The 26464-nt window shown below is 35.8% G+C and overlaps 1 protein-coding gene across 1 annotated transcript in view; it reads right to left on the reverse strand.

Moving 5' to 3' along the window:
* RAP2A (RAP2A, member of RAS oncogene family) overlaps positions 1-26464 on the reverse strand; it is a 34940-nt gene that overhangs the window by 5248 nt on the left and 3228 nt on the right. The window lies entirely within an intron of this gene.

Genomic DNA, 26464 nt, shown 5'->3' on the forward strand with positions numbered 1-26464 from the left:
AACAATTAGGATTCTTTTAAGACTGACAAGAATTCAGCCTCAATTAGCTTTAATTGGTGTTATTTCTCTTTTTCTTCCTAACTAAAATAGGTATCTCTGAGTAAACATGTTTGGAAAAAGCTAAACTAATAAAAATAGTAAGTGATAAGAAAGAACAAAGAAAAAAGCTCCTAAGTCATTCTGGTGCCTAAGATGATTGTCTCTACAATGGTTACTCCATGTAGCACAGGTCACAACAGATGTCAACACTGGTGCTGGCCTGCACATTTATTTACTATTCTTTATGTTTGTTCTGAGAAAGGTAGCTAATATATTTTCACAAGACATTTTAAAAGGTTTTTGTGATTTTAGTATAAATCAGTGTGTGTGTGTGTGTGTCTTCCCATAAGCAGAATGTATTTCTGATTTAAAAGAGGTAAACAGCAAGATCACACAAAAGTGATAACAAATGTGACTGGACACAGCTAATCTATCATCATCCTGTCAAGAGGGTTCTCTCCACTCACCTAACTTGTAAAGCAAACCAAATTCCCAACATTCTCACTTTTTTTCTTTGACACTATATCAAACTAAGAATGGTCTCAACAAGAGGGCATACTCCAGGTAGTGTGCCATTTGGCAACGTGAAACATGAAAACAACTTAAAAATGAGTGGAAGTAATAACATCAAAGGCAAACCTAGAATTTGGACATCAATTTATATCAAAGGACTTTATATAAATTTACTGTACACTACTGTACCTTATGATTTCAGGCCTTAGATCACGCTGACAACTCTGAACATAAGGCACAAGGGTTTTTAACATCTTCTAGGACTCTTACATACAATTTGTGCATCCCATGGCCTCTAGGAGGGCAAGTGACAGTCAGAATAAAGCTGCATTACAAAACACCATATATTTGCTACTTTGCATATAAACTCTCTTGTTCGGCTATACAGAGAAGCTTGGCAGGGAGCAGACACTGCCAGCCATGTCAGGACAATATGTCAGCTTCCAATTTGTGTTACTTGCAAAATGTAATTACATTTAATTTTTCTTATGAAAGTATATACATCACAGTGTGCTTTAAAATGCTCTGCTTGGCAGTGGAGTAACTTAAAAACATTAATAAAATTAAGTAAAACTTATCGGTTGAATTTAAGTTAAAACAAATTTCAGTCTGTCTATGAATAATAAAAAGTGATAAGACATCACTTTCTATTAGTTGAGATAAATGATAAATATTAAAGAGTATGTTTAAATACAGTATTATATATTTTATATATATATATATATATATATATATATATATATTTTTTTTTTTTTTTTTTGAGACGGAGTCTCGCTCTGTAGCCCAGGCTGGAGTGCAATGGCGTGATCTTTGCCCACTGCAAGCTCCGCCTTCCGGGTTCACACCATTCTCCTGCCTCAGTCTCCCGAGTAGCTGGGACTACAGGCACCCGCCACCACGCCCGACTAATTTTTTGTATATTTAGTAGAGACAGGGTTTCACCGTGTTAGCTAGGATGGTCTCGGTCTCCTGACCTCGTGATCTGCCCACCTCAGCCTCCCAAAGTGCTGGGATTACAGGCATGAGCCACCGCACCCGGCCTATATCATATTTTATATGTGAAATATTTCTTACACTTTAAGTTTAAGATCTACTAGAATATGTGGATTTTCAAAACTTGCAAAGAAATCAAATTATTAAGTTGTATTGATACACTATTAAAATCAAGAATTTGAATAAATCTTACCATCAACCTAATTCTCAAAACAGTAAATAAAATATTGCAAACACAGTTCCACATATAACAGCATTTAATAACTGGTAAATGTAGATGAAAATGCAGTCAGTATCAGAGAACCTGTTTATTATATCACTAACTTGTCAGTGGTCTTTTCTAAAATCAAGTTTCTAAAGACACTAGAGAAATCCACATTAATATCCTCAGAAGATTTTTAAACTGAGTACGATGTTGAGAAGAAAAAAATTATGTACATTTCAGAATACCAGACGGTGATAAATTTTGTCTCTCTTTCTGTTAAAATTTGGGACAGTAGCAAAGATTCTACACTCAGATTTGGAGGCTCTGCTTCCAGTTCTGCCAATGAGATCATTTCCTTTACATAGCTGTATTTCATTTCTTTGTTAGTAAAAAGGGAGTAAGAATATCTGTTCCCACTTAACACAGGGTTGCTGTAAAGGTCAAATGAGATAATGCTGAAAAAAATGAAATACTAGATAAAAGCAGGGTGCTTGCTTCTTTCCCCTCCTAACTCTACTGATGTGGCCTTGAGAAGCCACAAAGGGTGAAGAAAGAGCCAGAGAAACTGATCAAAGGAGGTGAAGAATTCCTGAGGGCAAACCGAGTTGAGGGTGGAGCTGGGGGAAGAGACAGGCAAAAACAGATGGGAGTCAAAAACAACAAAGCAGCCACCAGACACTAACCAGGTGCTTCTCCGGAGTCCCTGTGCTGAACATCATGGTGATGGGGGGCCTAGGAAAGCAGAAAAGCAAGCATTCCCAAACAGCGGGCACTCGAGAGAATATACTGGCCTCTGTGCGGAAGGCATTCTAAGAAGGCTCTGGGTTGGGGTGACAGAATAAGGTCCCATATGAAGGTAACATTTGGAGAAATCTGGATCCTCCTTAAGAAAGACGGGTGAGACGCTGAAGGGAAAGAAGCCAAGACCCGTGTTGACAGTAGATGACTGCACTGCATGAGGAAGCTGGTGTTGCTGTTTTAGCAATATGGTGGGTTTAAAAAAAAAAGAAACCAAACAGACTAGGACTCCTGTCCCAGAAGGGGCTGCCTCTAGCTAGTACTGTGAATTTAGAAGATTAACCTAATCTTGGTTTCCTGAGTTTCTTGAAGTATAAAATGAGCTGGACTGGATAATTCCTAAGATGCTCTGAAGTTAAAAATCACAACAGACATGGTTTGTCTCTTGACAGACATTTCTTCATTTCCCCCTTTTCATCATTTGGACATAAATCTAAAGATGCAAAATTCTCAAACTGTTCAATATATGTGTTATTGTTAACCTGATCATGAGTAAGATACCACCTTGCTTACATCTTAAACATCAGCAGATACCTCACCAACTTCAGCCCATCTTTCTTGAAATTTCCTTTAAGGGCATGACCAGCTCAGACAGTGACTGATGCAGGTCTAATAATTTTATTTCTGTGTATAGTCTGTGGACAGACACTTTTTTATTGACCACGATGGTGGGTCACACCCACAATCAACACATATCATTGACTAGGTTAATTGCTGAGTGCTTAGCACTGTTGTAAGAATAACGTCCAACAGGCTGATCTTTAAGAGATATGAAAAGTGCGTATCAGGAGTAAAGCCAAAAATGTTGGGGGAAATCTTATGAGATCTCATGGGGCCAAAACATAAGCAGGAGGTTTCACTTCTCCAAGTGCAGCCGCTACTGCCAGCATGCTCTGACTAAACAGCAGAACTCCAAAATGCACTCATGACCTAGGCAGTTCCATTTCACAGACAAGGTTGTTCAAACACAAATATTTGGGATGGTTTTAACTACGTGAATACTGAAGGCTATACTGAAAACTGCCTGATGTGGCATAAATAGCTAGTAATGAACAATCAATACATCATGTACTTATCCATCCACTTAACACATATTTATATACTAAGTGCTAGCCACTATTCTAGACACTTACATCAATGGACAAAGCAAATAAAGCTCTGTAATTAGCAGAGGGCGCAGACATCAACAATAAACATAACAAGTCAATTCTGGGTTTACAATAAAATTGTTAAGTGCAATGGAAAAGAAGAAGATGTGGATCAGGTGGTGGGTGGGGAGCACAGGTGCCACAATTTTAAATAAGATGATCACAGGCCTTGTTGGGAAAGTGGCTGTGAACAAAGATGGGAAGCGTTTCTGGGAATCTGCTCCCTACGTGCAGGTTCTAGGGGAAGAGCATTCTAAGCAGGACATGCCCTAGACAATGCCTGAGCCGGCGAGAGCATGCCTGTCAGTGCAGGGACCAGCTGTGGGATCCATCTCTACAGCCTCCTGTAGGACTCTGGCAGTGGAGGAAATGCTCATTTGAAGCTAGACCTCAGGAATTCGGGTGCCAAAAGTGGCCTCAGAAGACAAATCTGGCACTTATGACAGACTGACTTAGAGGGCTGACTCTGTTATTTAGGAAGATGAGGCGCTTTGTTAGTGGGTGATGACAGTTACTTTCATGTTCTATTTTCATTATCAGTTTTGCGGGTTGCCTTCATTTTCCTCCTTTTCATCATTTCCCCCTTTTCATCATTTCTTCATTTCCCCCTTTTCATCATTTGGACATAAATCTAAAGATGCAAAATTCTCAAACTGTTCAATATATGTGTTATTGTTAACCTGATCATGAGTAAGATACCACCTTGCTTACATCTTAAACATCAGCAGATACCTCACCAACTTCAGCCCATCTTTCTTGAAATTTCCTTTAAGGGCATGACCAGCTCAGACAGTGACTGATGCAGGTCTAATAATTTTATTTCTGTGTATAGTCTGTGGACAGACACTTTTTTATTGACAAGAATTTCCATATTGTTGACTGTATTCATGAACATTATAAATGTATAAATAAATAAAACCAGTTATTTTAAGCAGCTCTGCTTAATGGACTGAATGAAACATCAGAAATACTGGCTGTAGCATCACTTCGCTGTAGAATGTTAATGGGCTTCTCACCGAGACAGCTTTTTAAAATATCAGTAACTCAAAAGCACTTGATGTGTTTATCAAAAGACTTTATTTTGCTTTCTCCTTTCTTGTAACTGTCCTGATATGTAGGTATATATATATACATATATATATACACATATATATATATACACATATACATATATACATATACATATATATACACACATATACATATACATATATATATATATACACACATATATATATACATATACATATGTGTATATATATATATATATTTATTCTGGTCGTGTCTGAACTTGGCTGATCATCAACACAACTTGAGAATTGTTTTAAAGATAGTGCTTTCTGGGCCCTATTCCAGAGCTAGTTAATCTAAATCTGTGGGATCACGACCCAAGAGTCTATTAAAATATGTAATATGTCTATATCTATAAGCTCTGAAGATGGATTCTGAAGTTCAGCAGGGTTTAGGAATCACTGGCTTAATCTACTACTTTGTGACCCCAAACAGTATTCTATGTGTATAGTTCATGGTTCCATATGTGGCAAGTCCAGACTCAATTCCTTCTTCCCTTCATTTATTCACCAATGATAAACTGTAGACAGATACCACTGTAAGTTTCTGTACTTTACTTTGAGGGTGCTGCACCGTAGCGTATTAAAAGGTCATACTTCATGTGACTTTTAACATGCTGTTATCTTCTTAGTGATAAGCAGGTTGAAATATAATTCTCTTTGAATTTGGAAATGAGAATCAGAAAGGCTTTTCTAAGTCCCCTCATTCAACTTTTCACACAATGTTAAAATCATCTACCAAGAGAGTCCCAAGGCAAAACGTCAAAAAAACTGATGCTTCAATTACTTCCATGATAAACTTACCAAATGGCTTTGGACCTTACGTCTGAACATTTTTAGTGATGTGGAACTCATACCTACAGGCAACCCATTTTGTACTGTCAGGTCTGTTAAATGTTAGTGTTAAAAAGAGTTTAAAAGTTTACTTGTATATAAGGAACTGTGATCTGTAACACCCTGCCCCTTCTTCTCATAGATTCTAGTTCTTTTACCCTTTAGAATGTAGAAATCTTTTCTCCAACATGAATATAGGTCCCTCCTACTCTTGCTCAAATTAAGTAAGTCATGATTTAAAAAAAATACTTGGCAATACTTAATAGGAAACAAAACATTTTTTTAATTCTTAATCTTGGCTCTGTGAGAATGATCACTATAACTATTTGATGTCTATCCTTCCAAATTATTTTCCTATATATATCAATATAAGTATATCTATAGCTTTTATAAAAAGAGATTATACCAATTATATTTGGTAGTTTCAATTTCCACTATTGCAGAGCTTTCCATTTCAATAAATAATATGTATCGTATTAATGGCTAGGTAGTATTCCATTTTATAGAATCTATAACTGTACCATAATTTAATTATCGGTCCTCCATTAGTGTATATGAAGATGTATTATACTTAGTAGCCTCAATTCCCACTTAATATTATAGAGCTTTCCATTTTAATAAATAATACGTATCATATTAATGGCTGGGTAGTATTCCATTTTATAGAATCTATAACTGTACCATAATTTAATTATCTGTACTCCATTAGTGCATATGAAGGCCCCCACCCCCATTTTTTGGCTAAAATAAACAGCAATCTGATGAACTACACCTAGAAGTGTGATTTCTGCCTCAAAGGGTTTGCATGATATGTATATATATATCTCACATATGTGTTTATAACTATAATCTTTTGCATACTTTTTGAGCCAGAAAAATCATATTCCTAGGTTAGTTCATCAAATTGCCATGTAAACACAGATACACACAAAGTTTCAGTGAACATCTAGAAATTTATACTAAAACCAATAGTGCTTAAGAGTGCCTGTTTCCCTATCCTCGGGATTTACATTTTTAATCTTTTAATAAAGTGTTATGGGAGTTTTAATAAAGTGTTATGGGAGTTTTGAAGAAAGAGAATTGTTTTTGGTTAGGACTCGAAGGCTTCTACCACAGCTTGCTAGCCTGAAACATCAATACTGCTTGTAAGGATGAAAAACATGAGCTAAGTAAACCTGCCCTCTTCCTCCAACCTGACTCGTTTTGAAGTGACTAAATATTTCATCTTAAAAGGGCATTTCTGGTAATTTAGCTTGAATAATTAAAGAAAACCACAGTCCAGCTCTGATGTCCTGTTGGTTTCAGAATACATACTGAAGATGAACAGAGAGAAATGTGTAAATGTAATGTAAAAAGTAAGGAGAGTAATGATACCAAGAAGATATTCAAAGCTATTAGGAATATTTCAACCAATAAAATAATCTGCTTTCATAGAAACTGAGTGTTGACATTATATCAGAACAGATTTCTAATGCTTTGATTGTGATGGACCAACTGATGATGGAAATGCAACTCACAGCCATTTTAAATGTTTTATTTAAAAACCACTTGAGAACTTCTATTGTGGCCAGGATAGCATAAGCCCATTAAAGTGCCTATCTCCTGCTGATTACAAATAAAAACTCAGGAAAAAATACAAAAAACAATTACCAAAGAACTCTGAAAAGTAAAGAGAAAAAAGCAGTTTGGGGAAGAGAACCAATGCCTGAAGAAGAAAGAGACTTCCATGTAAGTGAGTTTCCTGGTTTTCCCGTTTTTTTTCCTTGTGGCCTTGAGCTGAGGATGGGCATTTCATGGTGCACACAGACAACTAGAACTCTGGGAGATTGTCTTTAACCAGAAGATCAGGGTAAAGGGGGCCCTTTGAGCGTGAGTATGTGTGTGGGCTGAAAACCCTCACTTTTTTTCCTCTTATTTCACAGCTCACCTAGAGTGAGTGACAGCAGAGCTGGGGCAGTAGGCAGTGCCAGTGGCTAAAACTTCATTAGAAATCTGTCTTTCTGGCTAGAGAACTGGGAAATGGGCCCTCAGTCCTGAAGAGGGTGGGAGAAATCCCCAGTATACTTCTTTCTCTTTTTGTCTTCCCATTTTACCACAAAGATGACCCCAATTGCAAGAATTGTGTGGCAGTGCAGAAAGCTAAAACTTTGAAACACCATGTTTCTGGCCAGACCAAAAATGGGCTCTTGTGGTCTAAACAGATCAGGAGGAATCCCAGAAATCCCTCCAGAGAGGAAAAGGTAGAGAAAAAGATTCCCTAATTCTGTGTATGAATCAACACAAGCTAATATGAGCTGTGTATGAGTGGGAAAACTCAAAGCAGTATAACAAAGGTTAAAGAACTGAACTATAATTTAAACCACTACCTACGTCTCAGACTAGCCACTGAGTGGTGTGTACACAAGACAGCATAGTAAGGGCTTTGAAAATTGAACTGACATCGGAATCATCTTCCAAACAAGGAGAAAGTTAGCAGTTTGAACCTCAGTGGGTTGGTTATCAGCTAAAAGGAAAAAAGAAATCTACATTCTACGGAGGACTGTAATAGGGCCCAGAGACTAAGCAACATAATACTAAAAATGTCCAACACAATCTAAAATAACCAAACATGCAAAGAACCAGAAAAACTAATTCTCAAGGGTAAAAACTATCAATAGATGTCATATGACCTAGATGCTGAAATTATCAGACTTTAAAGAAGCAATTACAACCATGCTTTATGAGGTAAGCACTCTAGAAATAAACAGAAAAATAAAATGCTCTCATAAAGTATAATAAAAAACCACATGAAAATTTGGGAACTGAAAATTGTAATATCTGAGATAAAACATTCACAGATGAGAAGATTGTACATGAGAAAGATTTGGTAAAATTAACAGATCAACAAAAATGATCTAATTTGAAGAAAAGAGAGAAAAAAGATTGAAAAAATAAATGAGCAGAACTATGTCAAGGCACAGTATAATCAAATCATTTAAAACTAGAGACAAAGATAAAATCTTGAAAGCAGCCAAAGAAAACAAATGCATTACATATAGGAGAACAAACAAAATGACTGAAAATTTCTCATCAGAAACCAGATGCCAGAAGACTGTAGAATAATCTTTACAATACTAAATGAAAAAACAAAAAACCCTATCAACACAGAATACTGTATCAGCAAAAATATCCTTCAGAACTAAAGGAAAATAATATTCTCAAGTGAAGGAAATCTAAGAAAATTTGTCACTAGCAAATCTGTTGTAAAAGAAATACTAAAGAAAATTCCTCGGGCTGAAGGAAAATAGTATCCTGCAATTTTAAAAATGAGGAAAGAAAAATAGTAAATACTATGTAAATATAAGATTATTTTTTCCTCAAGTTCTTTACAATATGTATAAACGTACAAAAAATTATAGTCCTTTTTGGGGATTTTGATATAGGTGGATGTAACACACATGGAAACTCTGGAAAGCAGAGACCTACATGGTTGTAAGCTCTTTACATTTTACTCTAAGTGGTACAATACAAACTCTAAGTAGACTGTGAAAGGTTAGGTATTTATATTGTAATACCTACAACCACCATTTAAAAATATATAAAAGACAACAGATAAAATACAAAAATGTATACATAATCAGAAAGAAGGCAGAAGAGGGAGAAGAAAAAAATAAGCAGGTGAAAAAATAGAAAACAAGCAGTAAAATGGTGGGCCTAATTGAAGCATATTAGCAATTACATTAAATGTAGGTGTAAACACATGAATAAAAAGATTTTCAGACTGAATTTTTTTAAAAAGACCTACATCCATGCTATCAAGTAGAAATCCACTTTTAAATATAATAGATAAAGGTAAAAGGATAGAAAAAGATATATCATGTAAACTAACCAAATTAGATTTCATCAAAATTAAAATTTTTGCTCTGTGAAAGACCTGAGAGGATAAAAAGACAAACTACAGACTTGGAGAAGCTTTTCAAAACATCAATCTGACAAGACTAATGTCTAGAAAATAGAAAGATCTCTCAAAACTCAATAGTAAAAACAAACTATCCAATTAGAAAATGGGCAAAAGCCATGAATAGACATTTCACTGCAGAGGATGTAGATGGCAAATAAACACTTGAAAAGATGTACATCATTTGCCATTTATCATAATGGCTAAAATAAAAAATAGTGACAACACTAAAATGCTGGCAAGGATGCAAAGAAACTAGATACATTGCTGATGGAATGTAAAATTAGACAACTACTTTAGAGAAGAGTATGGCAGCATAAAATTAACCATGATAATTATCATGAGTGAAAAATTGCACCCTTGGGCATTTAACCCAGAAAAATAAAGACTTATGATCACATGAAAACCTGTACACAAATGTTTATAGGTAAAAATCAGAAACAACCAAGATGTCCTTCTTCAAGTGAATGGGTAAACAAATGGCAATAAATCTATATCAGATATACTACTCAGCAATAATAAGGAATGACCTATGGATACACACAACACCTCGGATGAATCTCCAGGGAATTTAGCTGAGTAAAAAGGACCAATCCGAACAGGTTACATTCTGTATGACTTCACTTACATAACTTTCTTGAAATGGCAAAATTATAGAAAAGGAGAACAGACCAATGGTTGGCAGGGACTAAGGATGGAGAAGGGGAATAGAGGGAAGGAGGGGAGTAAGTGTGACTATAAGGGCAACCTGAGAGATCCTGTGGTGATGGAAATGCTCTGTATCAAGGCCAATATTCTGTTTGTGATATTGTACTACAGTTTTGCAAGATGCTACCTCACTGGGGAAAACCAGGTGAAGACTACATGGAATTGATTATTTCATAAAACTGCATGTGAATCTGTAATTATAAACGCTTAATTTAAAAAGGTAGTGACATATGTAATTTATGCTTTATAATCAAAATGATTAAAAGAATATTTAAGTACAAAAAAGGAAATGTTAAGTACAATTAAGTTCCCGGACAGTGCAAAAAGGCAAAGAAAAAGACACAAACAAAAACTATAAATATAACTTATAAAGTGTTTTAAAAAGTAAGGGTTGTGGATACCAGGTTAATCTACACTTAGAATTCAAACATATTAGAATTAGAAAACAGTTAGAAAATCCATTTAAAACAAACCATTTACAGTAGCACCAAAGAACAGCAAATACTGAAAATAATCTAGTTAAAGATGTAAAAGACCTTTACAACAAGAATTACAAACCAATGCTTACAGAAATCTAAAAATATCTAAATAAAATGAAAGATATATGACATTTACTGACTGGAAGATGCAATATTATTAACATATAATTTCTCTACTGACTGACTTATGGATTCTATGCAATCCCAATCAAAATGCCAGAAGGTTTGGTTGGGTGTGTGTGTGTGTGTGACTGATTCTTGAAAATGCAAAGGATTCCACAGAAATGCAAAAGACCTAGAAGAGCCAAAGCAAATCTGAAGAACAAAGCTGGAGGATTAGACACCAGATATCAATACTTACTATAAAGTTACAAAAATTAAGGCTGTGGTTTAGGCATAAGAAGGGAGAAATGCAAAAGAGAAAATACAGAGCCTAGAAACAGACTCACACAGATAGATCTGCCTGATTTATGACAAAGGTACGGTTACAATTTACTGGGGAGATGGTCCTTTATATAAATAATGTTGGGTCAACTGAATAGCCATATGCAAAACAAAACAAACAAATCCCCTGACCCCTTATCTCACTCCACCCGTACAAATTAGAGATGGATCATAGAAACTGAAGTTAGGTTATAATACTTCTAGAAGTAAATATGTAGAATGGATGCTCAGAACCTTGAGGTAGAAAAAGATATATTAAACAGGACATAAAAAGGAACTAACCATAAAAAGATCTTAAAATTTGACTTCATTAAAATTAAGAATTTATGCTCACTCAAAGAAACTATTAAGTGAGTGAAAAGGTAAGCCAAAGATTGGGGAAAGGTATGTGCCATACATACATCTAATAAAGAACTTGTATCCAGAATGTATAAAGAATTTTTACAAATTATACAAAAAGATAATCCAATTTTTAAAATGGACAAAAGACCTGAATGGGTATTTCTCCAAAGAAAATACCCAAATGGCCATAAAGCATATGAAAAGGTACTCCACATCATTATACACCAAGAAAACAAAGACGAAAATCACATTGAGATTCCTAGAATTCTATCGGATTGGCTAAAATTAAAAAGACTGAATTTTTAACATGATCAAATGTTGGTTAGGATGTGGAATAATTGTTACCCTTGCTGGTTACAACTACTTTGAAAAATCACTAGGCAGTATACATTAGTACTGAACACATGTACTTATGATCCAATAATGCTACACCAAAAGAAAGTATACACATATTCACCAAAAGATATGTACTAGAATGTTCTTAGTAGCATCATTCATAATAACCCCCACCTAGAAACTATCCAGATGCCCCATCGACAGAACAATTAATGAAATCCTGGTATATTCATGCAAGGGGCATCCTGCACCTCAATTAAAAAGAATTAACTACTGGTCCATGCAACAACACGGATGAATCCCATAGAGGATGCTGATGCTGAATGATGGAAGCCAGAAGTTCATTACTAGGCATGACTCATTTATGGTGATCTCTGAGTATGGAAGTGGCTGAAATGGAACATAAGGCAGCCTGCTTTGTTGCCTGAAATGTCCGTCCATCTTCATTTGGGATTTGGTTACATGGTGTAAACATCCCAGCTGTATACCTACAATTTGTGCACTTTACTGCATAAAATTTCTACCTCAATTAAAAAAACAAATCAGTAAGATAATAAACAATTTCTTCATTAAGACAGGAAAAGTAATACAACCTTCAAGACAAATTGCATGCACATGCATGTTGGCTATGTGTTTACGTCATGGAAGGCACATGATTAAGCTGATCACAGTTTCTTAGCAGAATATCACTAACCAATTTTAAACTTCTGTACAATGCAATACTGTTTAATTTATATCCAAAACTGGCTAAAGACTGAAAGCATAATGAATATTAACACTGAAGTACAACATGTTATTGGAAATAAAAACAGTAATTCTAAACATTTCCTTCACTATTACATCTATATACTGCATCCAGCTGACCACAATGCTCTTCAGGCATATCAAGATGTCACAGTACCTCAAAAATCCATGTTAAGAAAAAGGAATATAATAAAACTACATTTTGTAGATACATTTTGTAGATGTAAAAAACCTATCTGAATAAACCAATTGATTCTTTTTTTTTTTTTAAGCATAATATCTCCACGTCATCCAAAATAAGGTGGAGGAAAGTGGTCATTGATCTGTATTTGATACTTGAATGTGTAGCTAGAATGTACATTTTAATCAAAAATATATCATTTAAAAATCTGTCGACAAAGCATGCTTTTTACATAATTTAAATAGTAAGGAAAACTGAAGCTCGGGCACATATGGAGAACACACAGCTTTCATCTTTCGAAGGGGAAAAGACATTCCGACATACAACATCCATTTCATCTTTGTGAGAACTGAAATCTGAAACCTGTGCATTAAAAAACAGGCCTGACTATTGTACTTGAAAAGATTAAATTGAGTCAGTTAGGAATAGGCAAGTTATTTGAATTGCTACCTAAACTTACATCTGGATTAAATTATAGTATATATCTTTTCAGCACCTCTTCATTTTCAGAATCTTTGGCAAAATGTTTTGAATGAAAATTCAGTACACAAAGTTCAATTACAACTACTTTTTGAAAGCTACGACTGAATGAAGACGATTTAAATAAAGATGCTTCAAAGCTATGAAGAGCTAAGATTTTTAGGAACTTTTACATTACGAACAGAAGAGTATTTATCCTGCAAGATTCTTCTATTGTTGTAGTAAGAGCTTAGAATATTTCTGATTTCTAAATCACTCAGTACACATAACACTAAATAAAACTTAAAAAAAAAAAAAAAACCCAAACACTGAATCTCTGTAATACAGCTTTCTAGAAAACTCAGGTTATGAGGCCAACAGAATTAGCATTTCTTCTGCCCAGCAATAAACAACTCAGAAGAGAAGAGGAGTACCTTCATTATTCATGGCATGTTGTAACTGGTTGGTTCAACTGGCATGAGATTTATTGGCGATGCCTATTAAAAAGGTCTTTTCACTTGAACCAGGAGAAGTAACAGATGACATGGAAAAAAACAAATAAAACAAATGCACAATGAAGAAAGGAGCTGAAAACTATCATTGTTGGCAGAGGTTATGGCCCTCAACAGCAGCCAGTGGAGAATGAAGAGTTACATTTTGACAGGGTTCAAGCCAACACTGAAATGAAAGAAGTCAGAAAGATAGTTTAAAGAATTCACTGTGGGGCAAGGGAGAGGGGATGGTAAGCAAGAGTGTCCAACAGTCTCTAAGCATGATCAGGTGTAATGAGAGGCTGCAACAACAGGTCTAGTCCAGTAGTGATTACAGGGATGGACAGAGCCGGAATTACTGGATGTGAGGAAATCTGTCCCATCATTTTCACTCCCACTACAAAAACCCTTTCATTTCCAAAATAACGCACACCTGAGACACTGCAACAGTCTCCTAACTGGTCTCACCTTTAATTTCTCACCCTTCTACTCTATCCTATGCTACTTCCATAATAATTATCTTAAAACATTGCTTTTTCAGTCATTCCCCCAACCAACTATCCCATAAAAATATGTAGTGGATCTACAATGACTAGCTAAAGGCCTATCTGTAAGCAGACAAGGAGGGTTTCCAGGGTTTATAGGAACTTCATCAACTTGGGCAATCAGCCTGTTTTACAGCCTCCCGCCCTATAGCCTGTGTGGAATGTGGTCACCTTGTTGGCTTAAACTAGCTCCTGACAGACCCCTGCAACTCACCATGCTAAGGTCTCCACCATGGGAGAGGCAACAGTTTCATTACCATAACATGCGACCTATGTGCTGGCATGATGGCTCACTGCATCTGTGCAGCTGGGATCCCTCCTCCATATTCAAGGCTGCACCCTTCTCCCCTCTCCATTGTCCCATAAAGCCCTCCTGTTGCTTTTCCTTAGGGAGGCACTGCCTTGAAGAATCCTTCCAGTGTCCTACTTACTAGCACCAAGTAATAAAACTCCTATTGATCAAAACCCACATTCTCATGGGGAGTTCTTTGTTACTCATCAAGTGAGCGAACCTGAGTTTTTTTCTGGGTAAATTATTTCTAGATTAACAGTCCAGGCCAACCACAATTTGGTCACTGGCGAAAATTAAGATGAAGTGCACCGAGAGAGAGAGAGAGAGAGAGAGAGAGCTGGATCTAGAGTTAGAGGACCTAGAAATAAGTCCCAGCTCTGCCTCCTTGGATATGTCATGAGCTTTCTGAGCCTCAGGTTCCTTATTTGTGAAACAGAAATATTAATTGATACTTAGGTGTAATGTTAAGGAAGATGATGATGATGACTTTGCAAACAGCTTAGTGTGGTGTTACACACCACACTTGGGCAATCAGCCTGTTTTACAGCCTCCCGCCCTACAGCCATACGTGAATTAATAAGTACTGTGGATACTGTAAAATACTACAGAAATGAGAATTATCCTTTTCTAAGTTCTCTCAAATCGTCTGTTAGTAAGGCAGTTCTAGAATCTTAATGGTGATATAGCCATAAAAATGCACCAAAACTGTTATTTAGTGTTTTATCTCCTGTCTCTGGCTTCCATTCCTCTGGCCAAGGATGGCCAAAACTAATCATCTAGTCTGAAAACCATTAATTCTTGTGGAAAAGATTTGAGAAAAACAGGATAGATACTTTTCCCTCTAATATCTAATACCATCTTTTCCAAACAGAAGTAGCTTTCCTTATTCTGTCCATCTTCCTGCAGTAAATACTGCTAAATCAAGTCACTAGCTGTGAACCATGGCTCTGAAGGCCTAGCTAAGACAAGGTGGGTTAATAAAAAAGAAAAAAAAAAACAAACCCAAGAACTCTGAGTAGTATAAGGAGTTTTGAGCTAAAGTCTTGTTTCTGCCTGAAGCCAGCTGTGCTACCTTTGAAGTTACATCTAGGACCTGAGGAAGGCAAGGGCAATGAATGTTTTATATGCAGCTGTATCCCCAGTGCTGGAATCAGTTCTTGACACTTACAGACACACAAAGTAGAATGAGATAATGAAGTGATGGTCTTCAAACATGACAGTTTTCTCAAGTAGTCCATAGCGTCTGGAGTAACAAAAATGTCACAAAATCAGTGCAAACATGTCCATGGCCACCAGGCTAAAAACACATTTTTGGATGTACACTATCTAAAATGCTTTATTACTTTTCCTTATCATGCCTTGTGTTAGACACTGAAATGCTTAAATTGATTTGATGCATAAGGGGTCTCCAGAGATCTGGGATCTGGAGGGAAACTCAAAATACAGAATGCAGGGATCTTTACTTACAAATTCAACAAATATTTACTAGATATTTTCTATGTGTCAGGTGCTAGGTATCAAAATTGAAGCAGAGCACCACCAAATAACAGACTCTTTCTTCATCAACAGAAATTAGATGGTTTACATCAATTACTTTTATAAACAATACACCCTGTGGGTTGAGTGAAGCGGGGAGGCGGCAGTTCAGACTATGAATATAAACAGTTGCAAAGGGCACATACATACATTTGGATTTTCTGCTGAAATTAAGCCATAATACACCATATTCTTAATACAATTAAATGTGATCTTCAAAGTACAGTTAGTCAGGCATGTGTGAGAGTGGTCAAATGACATCGGGTAGATCAATTGCAAGGGCGGCTGGTAGGTGCTCCATAAATTTGCCGAACTTTAAGAGTTAAATTCAATCATCTTCAATAATTTTTTTTTTAAGATCTTCACAAAGAAACCCAAAGGATCAATAGTACTCTTAACAAAATAATTTCTAAAATAACATGTTTATCTAAAAATGTGTTATTGTTCCAGATAATTACTGCTGCATAATACTATCCCAAAACTTAGGGGCTAAAAATAGCCATTTTACTATATTGCATGATGCTGTGGGTCAAGAATTTGGGCAGAAGTCAGTTGGGCAGTTCTTCTGTTCTACATCATATTGACTGGGGTCACTCAGAGGTCTTTAGTTATAGTGAACAGGGCTGGGCTGGAGAGTCAAAGATGGCCTCACCTGAGGCCTGGCACATTGGTAGGAATGGCTGAAAGGGAGCTCCCTCCTCCTCTCTATCTAGCCTCCGGGCCTCTCCGTGAATTTCCCAGCAGCATAGCTGGACCTCCTATGTGGTAGCTCAGGGCTTCAAGAAAGTAAGGTGGAAGGTGTTAGTCTTCTCAGAGATTAGGCCCCAAACTGGCTTAGTATCACTTCCACTATACTCTACAGATCAATGCAGTCTTAACAGGCCAGCACAGACTCAGGGAGAGGAAACAGATCCTACTTCTCAATGGAAGTTGGGTCAAAGAATCTGCAGCCATCTTTAATCAAGAGCATTTAGTAAAAAAGATGTCATCTTTCAAAACTGAGCAACATTTCCAGTTCATGAGGATTTGTTTATCCAAATTAACAAAAGCTTTAAAAAACGAAGCTGGCCAGGTCAAAGAAAGATACTGTTTATTTAAACAAGGTATCTAAAAAATATATGCACAAATGGGATTTGAATTGTCATGATTTAAAAAAAAAAAGAGAATTTGAGGTAACGGTCTATAGTGACCATAAAATTTATTGCCCACACTGAGATACTTTCAACATGGAAAGGGGCAGTGTAAATAAATGTAGAGAACAACAAGCAGCATAGACCTGAACTGTCCCAGATAAAAGAGACATACAGTCACCTTTGGAGAAAAAGGAATAGATTGAAGCAATGGTACTTATTCAAAGGAAAATAGATATGTGATTGTTAAGAAGCTACTCACTGTGGCCTATAAAGAAAAGCTTCAGGACTAATTACTTAGTAGGATATGCTGATGCAAGCAATAAAATAAATTTCCTTCCCTCCATAAATGTACAAGTATTTCCTTCAATAAAACCAGATGATGTGCTCAGGGTGGCCTTAGGAATAAACATTTTCTGTCATCAAGAGTAGCCTTTTAAAATGTATATACCTCTGGGAGGCATCCTACCATAATTAAGGTACTGATTTGTTCAGCAGGGATGGTAAACACACAACATCCTGGCTGCCTCTCTCAGGACAAATGCTGCTGGCGGGTCACAGCATTCCCATGACTGAGCTCACACTCAGCTGGGGGACTCTCCCTGCACAGAGCTCCACACAGCAGCTGCACCTATTGGATAATGCTCTGTTTACATCCCTCTTTAATAAAGGTGATAGCAGTCCAAAACTAGTTGACCATCTGAGAGCAAGAAGAGACATAGGGTTTATGCAAACGTTATAGTTCCTTAATGCTAGACCATTGTAAAAAAGTTTTATATCATTGGTATTATGCATAAACTGAATTAACCATTGAGAAATTATTTTCTCATCACTTGCTCATAAAAAATAAACTAAAAATAATTAAGTCTAGTTCATTTTCTGGTTAGCTTTCACGTATGTATGTATGTATGTATGTATGTATGTATGTGGCTACTTAACAATAGGATTTCAGTACTTCACTTTACCAATCAACATTACTGATTGCCAAAGTTTGTTGGAACTGTTGGTTCACGAAGTAGAAAAAGAAAGCAGTAGGGTATAAGTGGATCATTGAGGGAAGGAGAAATTATATTTTAGATAGGGAGGATAAAAATGTACTAAATATACTGCTGTGGTCTGAATGCTTGTCTCCCTAAAATTCATATGTTGAAATTTAATCCCCAATGTGACAGAATGAAGAAGTGGGGACTTTAGGAAATGATTCGGTCATGATGGCTCCACCCTCATGAATGGGATTAGTGCCCTTATAAAGGAGGTTTGCGGGAGCCATTTTGCGCCTTACACCATAGGAAGATGCAGCAAGAGGCACCATTTGTGACACGAATTTTGCTGGTGTCTTGACTTTGGATTTCCCGGCATCTAGAACTGTCAGCAATACATTTCTATGGTTTATAAATTACAGAGTCTAAGGAATTTTGTTATAGCAGCCTGAAGAGACTAAGACATATACAAAAAGGCGATTATACATAAATATACAATTGTTGTCATTAGTCTTGTAGACAAAATTCTGAATTTCCATAAACTGAATAAAAAAATTCCTTAGAAAAGGTGGCCTAGTAAGAGCAATATTTTTGGTGGAAAAATATTTTGAAACTTAGAAATCAAAGTGTCTTTAAAAATATATTTCTGTATAACTCAATACTGCAAAATATATACCCATTTATAGGACATTTTGGCACACCAGAAGGACAAAGATAGTATCTTGTTCGTATTCTGTATAATGCCCAAGGCAATGCTGTGCAAATGCGGTGGCTTAAATGATATTACTTCATGTTGACAGTGATGACTTTTATACAAAGACAAAACTTTTCTCAATTCGATTTATTAAAAACCTATGCCAACATGTTACTGCATATAACTAGCCATAAAGACTTAAAATTATCTTCACCCCATGCATATTTGGTATTCATAAACAAGTCTACTATCATTATCTTTATTATCATTATTAACTTTTTTAAAAAGAGAAGTGTTAACAAATACTAATATATGCTGATTGCTTTTTATGTCACATTTTAATATTTAAAATATGTGTACTAAAAATCATCACAATTCCTCATGAATCACAAAAATTTATTGCCATCATTTATAGCCAACATATTTAGGTCTCTAGGGGAAGGCAAAGACACAAAGCACTCAAGGTCTATGCTCTAAGTTCTATAACATAGTGTTAGAGCACTTAAAACACAGAGGAGAAAGCAGTGGGAAAAACAGAAATGTTATACTATACTAGGTATTATATAATTCATCTCAATATAGTAAGACAATTGAGCCTAATTCCTAAGAAATCACGTGGCAGTATACAGATAAAAGGCTGGGTTTCATTCCTATTTCTGTGATTCTTGTTGAAACTTTATTATTGATATTTTAGGTTCACTATGTAAAGAAACACTTTACGTTCATTATCTCATGAGTTACTACATCATACTCATATTACAAATGAGGAAATTAAAATGCAAGGAATGTCAACTTGCTCCTAATTACATAACTAATAAGTGCTGGAGCTCAGCTTTAATGAGATTAACATTCGCTGTCTTCATGGATGAGAAGATAAGTATATACAATAAAATACTCCATTCGAGAATTATAATACATACAGTATTCATAATGTTCATTGGAAACCTAAAGATGAATTAATTTAGGACCAGGGGCAGTGGTTCAGGCCTGTAATCCCAGTGCTTTGGGCAGTTGAGGTAGTTGGAACACTTGAGGCCAGGAGTTTGAGACCAGCCTGGGTAAAATAACAAGATCCCATCTCTAGAAAAAATTATTTTAAAGAATTACTTGGATGCGGTGGTGCCTGCTCTGTAGTCCTAGCTATTCAGGTGGCTGACACAGAAGGGTTGCTTGAGCCCAGGAGTTACAGGCTGCAGTAAGCTCTGATGGCGCCGCTGTACTCCAGCCTGGGCAACAGAACAAGACCCTGTCTCTTAAAATACTCTAAGATTTCATTTACAGAGACAGCTGTAAAGATACATAGTAAAGAAAATACTAATATGCATTGAATTATTAATATAGTATTTCCACATTTGAATTATTAATTTCTAAGGGGCAGGAAAGCATGAGAACACTCCTAAATGTTTTAAATAAAGGTTTTTCAGTGTTTCTCTTGGGTAACTTTACTAAGTGATTTTAAGATATTTACAGTTTTACTGTCTTACAGGAAGAGGTGAATCAATGTTATCCTGGATAGATGCAGCAGACCTCTATTTTGAGTTTTCTGAACCTCCTCAGCAGCTGTTCTTGAAATGGATAATTCCACACTCATGCATTCAAGTCTGAATACTACCACAACCTCCCTTTCTCTGTTCTAAGTTTTCACAAGGCAAGAGTTATCTTGAATTACTAGAATGAACAAAATTACATGAGAAATACATCCTCATATTTCTAATATGCACAACAGAGATAAATGCTTTCTCAAAAGATATGCTATATCTTTTTGTTCAGTGACTAAATGCTATCTTTCTCTGAATTACAAGTAGTATTCACTAACTCACATTGGGATGTACTTCATTTTCGTAATCTTACACAGCATTGTTGGGAACCAGAAAAGCAGGAGAGAGAAGATGAAATATTAAACAGATAGCTCCATTTAGTTTTCTTAGAGTAAAAATGTCCTAGGATAGCAGTTTCCAAGCTATGTGTGATAAAATCAATTTGGTGGGTCATGAAAAGCACTTAAAAACAATGAAATAAAATAGAAAAAAATAGAAAAAGTAATACAAGCAACATAGCAAGTTTACTGTCTCATGAAATGTTGATTTCAGCTAGATGTACTTATTCCTATGTGTGCACTAAGTCACAATATAAAATGTATTTCTTACTGAGGGCCCTGGTTAAGAAAATGTGAAATCCCCTGCTGAGTGGATCTGTATAAATAGAGATAGTTATTAATTTTTTCCAATATTTGGCTTTTTGACAGATAATAACAATTTAAAAATAAAAATTATAAGTCACCTTATTTCTCCCTAAATATAAATTTTGGTATGTTTTAAAATCTTAAATGTATTAGAGAAATAAAAAACAAAAACAAAAATAAATCCCCATCTATCCAATTATGCCAGAGAAAGTATTTAATATATACCATGACAAAATCTTAGCTAGATTATGTATTAGAATCTTCAAATATTATTTTTAGCTATTTTGATTACTTCAAATTTTACTAATATATTTATGCTTTATTTAACATACTTGACTGAAATGCAGATGTCCACAATTACAGCATTACCATTATTGATATTACTCTACTAAAAGGCTGAGTTTGATCTGGTAAAGCAGAAAGGCATGTTTAAGAAATTAAACTTTTCTCTGTCAGGCTGAGAATAATTTTTAATGAAATGAACCACAACTGTCAAAGTAACAAATGAAATGGCAACATATAATATATGGCATATTTCTGCACACCATTAAAATTTCAAGATAAATTTCCTATAAACACAGTATCTATACATTTCCTTTAGTAACTATTCAGTCACCATCAGTTTTACCTTGTTTCAAAGTCTACTCGTATTCAAACTCTTATTACTCCAAAAAACTTGAGTACTTTTAAACTCTTTTTACAACATAGGCCTGAAAAATATAAGTATGTAAAAAAACAGTAGGTAAGAATAGATGGCCGGGCGCGGTGGCTCACGCTTGTAATCCCAGCACTTTGGGAGGCCGAGGCGGGCGGATCACGAGGTCAGGAGATCGAGACCACGGTGAAACCCCGTCTCTACTAAAAAATACAAAAAAATTAGCCGGGCGTGGTGGCGGGCGCCTGTAGTCCCAGCTACTCCAAGAGGCTGAGGCAGGAGAATGGCGTGAACCCGGGAGGTGGAGCTTGCAGTGAGCAGAGATTGTGCCACTGCACTCCAGCCTGGGCGACAGAGCAGCGAGACTCCGTCTCAAAAAAAAAAAAAAAAAAAAAAAAAAAAGAATAGATGGAGAGAAACAGAAAACAGAAAAATCAAAACAGAAGCCAAGAAAACCCTAGAGTAAGGCATACATGCTTCCCTAGGCGCTAAGGTTCTAAAGACAATGACTAAAAGAGAACTGAAAAGAAAAAATACCCCTGAAAAAAAATTCCCTTAAGTACAGTGTACTTGGTTTCATGTAAAGATGCTTGCTTAAAAATATGTACATATACATGCATAATATATGCACCTTATTGTGCCATATGTAATTTTCCAGAAGTTCACACACAGAAATTAAATCACTCAAGTGTATTGCTACTGAAACTTTGGCAAATAAAAAGATTCCAACTTTGTTGGCTCTTCCTGTTGGTTGTGAAATCCAGTGATTTTTCTTAGTTCCTCTACCTCTTCCTTAATGTTTAATAATTTAAATTATTTTTGCCCTCTCTCTATTAAAAAATAAGTATTAGTATAATTATTCCTTATTGTAGATTTTATTGATACAATTATCAAATCTTAACTAAACAAAATTGTGGGTCACAGGCTGCTGATTCTTTAAGGTTCACATTAAATTTGACCCCTTCCCTCATCACCCCGGCCAGACAAAAGTGCTCTCACACTTTGTTAGAGAGGAAGAGACATCATCTCCTCCAACTCCAAATTGAGTTTTAAAAATTACAATCCTGGAGTGGCAAAAAGAAAACTATATACTGTAACCTGTAATTTTACAATGCAGCCAAAACAAAAGTTTCCTTTTCAGGAAAAACTTCTGGGCCACGTAAAGTGATTCACTGTACAAAGTTCAGTTATGCAAGATAAGTAAGTCCCAGACATCTGTACAGTAATAGTACTTCTAGTTAACAATACCGTATTGTATAAACATTTGCTAAGAACATAGAACTTATGTTAACTGTTCTTATTACAAAAAAAAAAATGAATGAATGAATGAGTGAATGGATAGATAAAGTAGGGGGAAACTTTTGGAGGTGATGGATAGTTTTACAGCATTGTGGTGATTTCACAGGTCTATGCTTATCTCTAAACTCACTGAGTTGTACACATTAAATATGTCTGGCTTTTTGTACATCAATCATACCTCAGTAAAGTGGTTTTTAAAAAAAGAAAAAAGATCATGAAAAACATTGAGCTCTTCAAGTCATTTTCAAAACAAATTTCAATTTTTTGACCATTTAAATCCCTCTTATGAAAGACGAAGTGAACACTCATAACTATTTCCCTCTTCTCATCCTGACTTACTAGTTATATTGTTTGTTTCATATTGTCAGTGTTTTTAACTCTAATATTCTGTTTGGCAGCCATAATTCTCACAATTCTTTTATCTTAGTTTTGTATTTAAGTGGGTACAGGTTTCACCATCAGTCCTTATCTTCATACCCAAATTCTTTCTTTGAATTTATGTCTGACTTTCAGGATTTAGTCATCAATTCTTCATGATATGTATTTATTAATTATTAAAAATTTTTCTTACTAATTCACCAGTACCAAAACAAAACAAAAAAAAAGTGACCCATAGCTATTAGGCTCTGTACCTGGGAGGTCCCGCTTTGAATTAAGTTTTGGTATTGGGGAAGCAGGTATTTGTAGAGGGAAAAACGGTAGCAGAGCTCCAGAAGTTTCACTTACTTGGGACAAGCATCTTTTGATGTATACTCTCATTTCAGCTCTCCAGCACCAAACTGTCATGGGCCAAAGATCTATGTGTAACAATTGGTAATATGCTTCTGTTTTAGAGTAGGCTTTAATAGCTACTTATGGTAAGGGGGAAAGTGTAAACAATCAGCCAACTCACTTGAAAGTGACCACTTAAGTAATATAGAAAATTAATAATAATCTTAAAAAAACAACAACTTACTCACCTTGGGCAGTGCAAGTCAACTATCTTTTTCCCAATCTTAAAACACCCCGCGCCTTCTCGCCTACTGCAATATAGGAAATCTCCACTGTGTATCTTACAACTCTCGAGTTCTGTCCTTGGCTATATTCATTCATTCCTCATTTCTATTCTTAGCCATATCCATTCATTTCTGTCTCTATACTCTACCCAGGTTTCATCTACTCTCCCAACCTGAACTACGCAGATGATCCTGAGTCTTCATATTCATACATAACCTGACCTTTCAGGCTTTATTCAAATATTCTAATTACTTATTAGGCTGGCTATCTGGATAATTACCATCTCCAAAACTGAAAATAATCTCCCCCAGCTATTCCTCCATAATCCTATTCGTTCATTTCAAAATGTCAAGGTTACTTGACCTTTTCCTCTTCCTCTACCACTGAGTTTGATTAATTCATTCTTTACAACATTCCTCGCATCCTTTCTGTCCTGTAACTAGACACCATGCTAATTCAGGATCTTCACACTTCATGTAGAAACTGGATTATCACAACATTTATGACTATTCTTCCTGTTATGAAAGAGAGTAGTCTATTACCACTAAGACATCTACCATAACGCTACATATCACTATACCTATGACAATTGTGATTATGGTCCTTGACTACACGATCAACTCCAAAGTCTTTAACCTTCAGTAATTTAGCTTTAAAAATTTTCACCTTACCTCCCCTCACATTTCTATATAAATTCCCCATTTGGCCAATCTGCTCTATTTAACATCCAAAAAACATAGTCTATGCATTTCCTGTGCCATTTCCTCCATCTGGAATACATCATGTTTCTGATTCTTTGAGGTTCATATTAAACACTGCCCCAACTGGAAGTGTTCTCACAGAAAGTTCGAGCTGAAGGAAGATCATCTCCATCTGCAAAATGAACTTTAAAAGATCATCTCCTCCATCTATGAAATCAAAATGTTTAGGGAAACTGAGGCCAAACAACAATACAAATACTTTTCTTTCTGAACATTCATTTTTTCAACATTTTTTCTTGTTTCCTATGTGCTAGTAGGAGCTGTGTTACCTATATGGGCTTAGAATTTTGTGAGAAAGGCTGACTACCCATAAATTATCTCACAAATAATTAAATTTGGATGAGTGCTTCAAATAAAAGGGAAAGGACAGGGTATGTGTGATTGAGGGAAGAGGTGAGGCATAAAGTTTAGTCTAGTAAGGGAAGACAGGAAAGGGGTTACTTTGGTTTGAGAGGACATCTTCCCTCAGTGGGGAAAAATCTTTTAACTCTTCTATGCCTAGTGTTCCATTATTGGAACGCTAAGCTTGTGGGAGTTATTTATATCCTACTGCTCAAGGTCCTTGCTAAGGTCTGATACTTCACAGAAAAATTTGCAACCTCCGGTATAAATGGGTTAAGCAGGGGTGAGGGTGAAAGACGGAGTAGGAATTAACTCTGCAAAAAGGTAGATTTCCACAGGCCAAAGGAGAGCCCAGAGAAAGGCACTTTCAAGGACTTATGGTCTGGGTGCTAGAATAAAAGGACGGGTGCAAGAGGTGAGGCTGCACAGGCAGGGAGGGATAAGAGCAAGCTGGGCTGTTAAAGGTCATGTTGAAGATTTCTGGACTTTTTCCTAACAGCAAACAGGTCGTGTATATCACGTTCCATGAACTTCACATTAGGACCATGGCTGATCCTGGCATGGGTAACGATGAGAAAAGCAATTACAAAATCAGAAAAAAATTCTAGTTTCATTACAACTAAAAAACATTTCCTATATCCCTGTTACTCTTCTTTGTGTGTGTCATCTCACCCAAAATCGAGTTAAGAAAAAGCATATGAATTTACAAATACAGCCATTTTCAGTTGGTCCACTTGGCTTTGACAAGAGGTCATGTATGTATATGGAGGTATGTACACTTACAGACACTTAAGGGAGTATGGTTCAGTTTCACATTTCTTAAAAATGAAACATTTCAAGTAATAGCAATCCTTGAAAATGACTGCTATTATTTGAAATGAAAAATGAAAAGCTCCATTCATTGTTTGGCTATGCATTAGTGCTATGCATTATTGCTACACTGTACTTGAAGTTAAATGTTCATTCTCATGCCCTTTTCCATCAGATCCTTCATAAGGGAAAATATTTCAAGAGAATACTAACACAATTCTTCCAAGGATTATTTTAACCTCATTGCTTTTTAGTCTCATCTTGTCTATACTAAGTAATGAATTCCAAAATGCAATTACAAATTTATTTATTCTAAAATCACATTTATATCAAGGGCAAAATTTAAGGAAGATAAATGACAAAGTTATTAAAGTAAGAATGACAGCTAGAATTTTTTAAGCAATTTCTGTGTACTGGTATTGTTTTGGGAATCTTAAAATACATTATCTCATTTAATTCTAACAAGGACTCTGGAAGGTGCATGCTAATCTCTATTTCACAGATAAGGAAACTGAAGCTTA

This window comes from Nomascus leucogenys, chromosome 5, assembly GCF_006542625.1.
Source record: "Nomascus leucogenys isolate Asia chromosome 5, Asia_NLE_v1, whole genome shotgun sequence".
NCBI lineage: Eukaryota > Metazoa > Chordata > Mammalia > Primates > Hylobatidae > Nomascus > Nomascus leucogenys.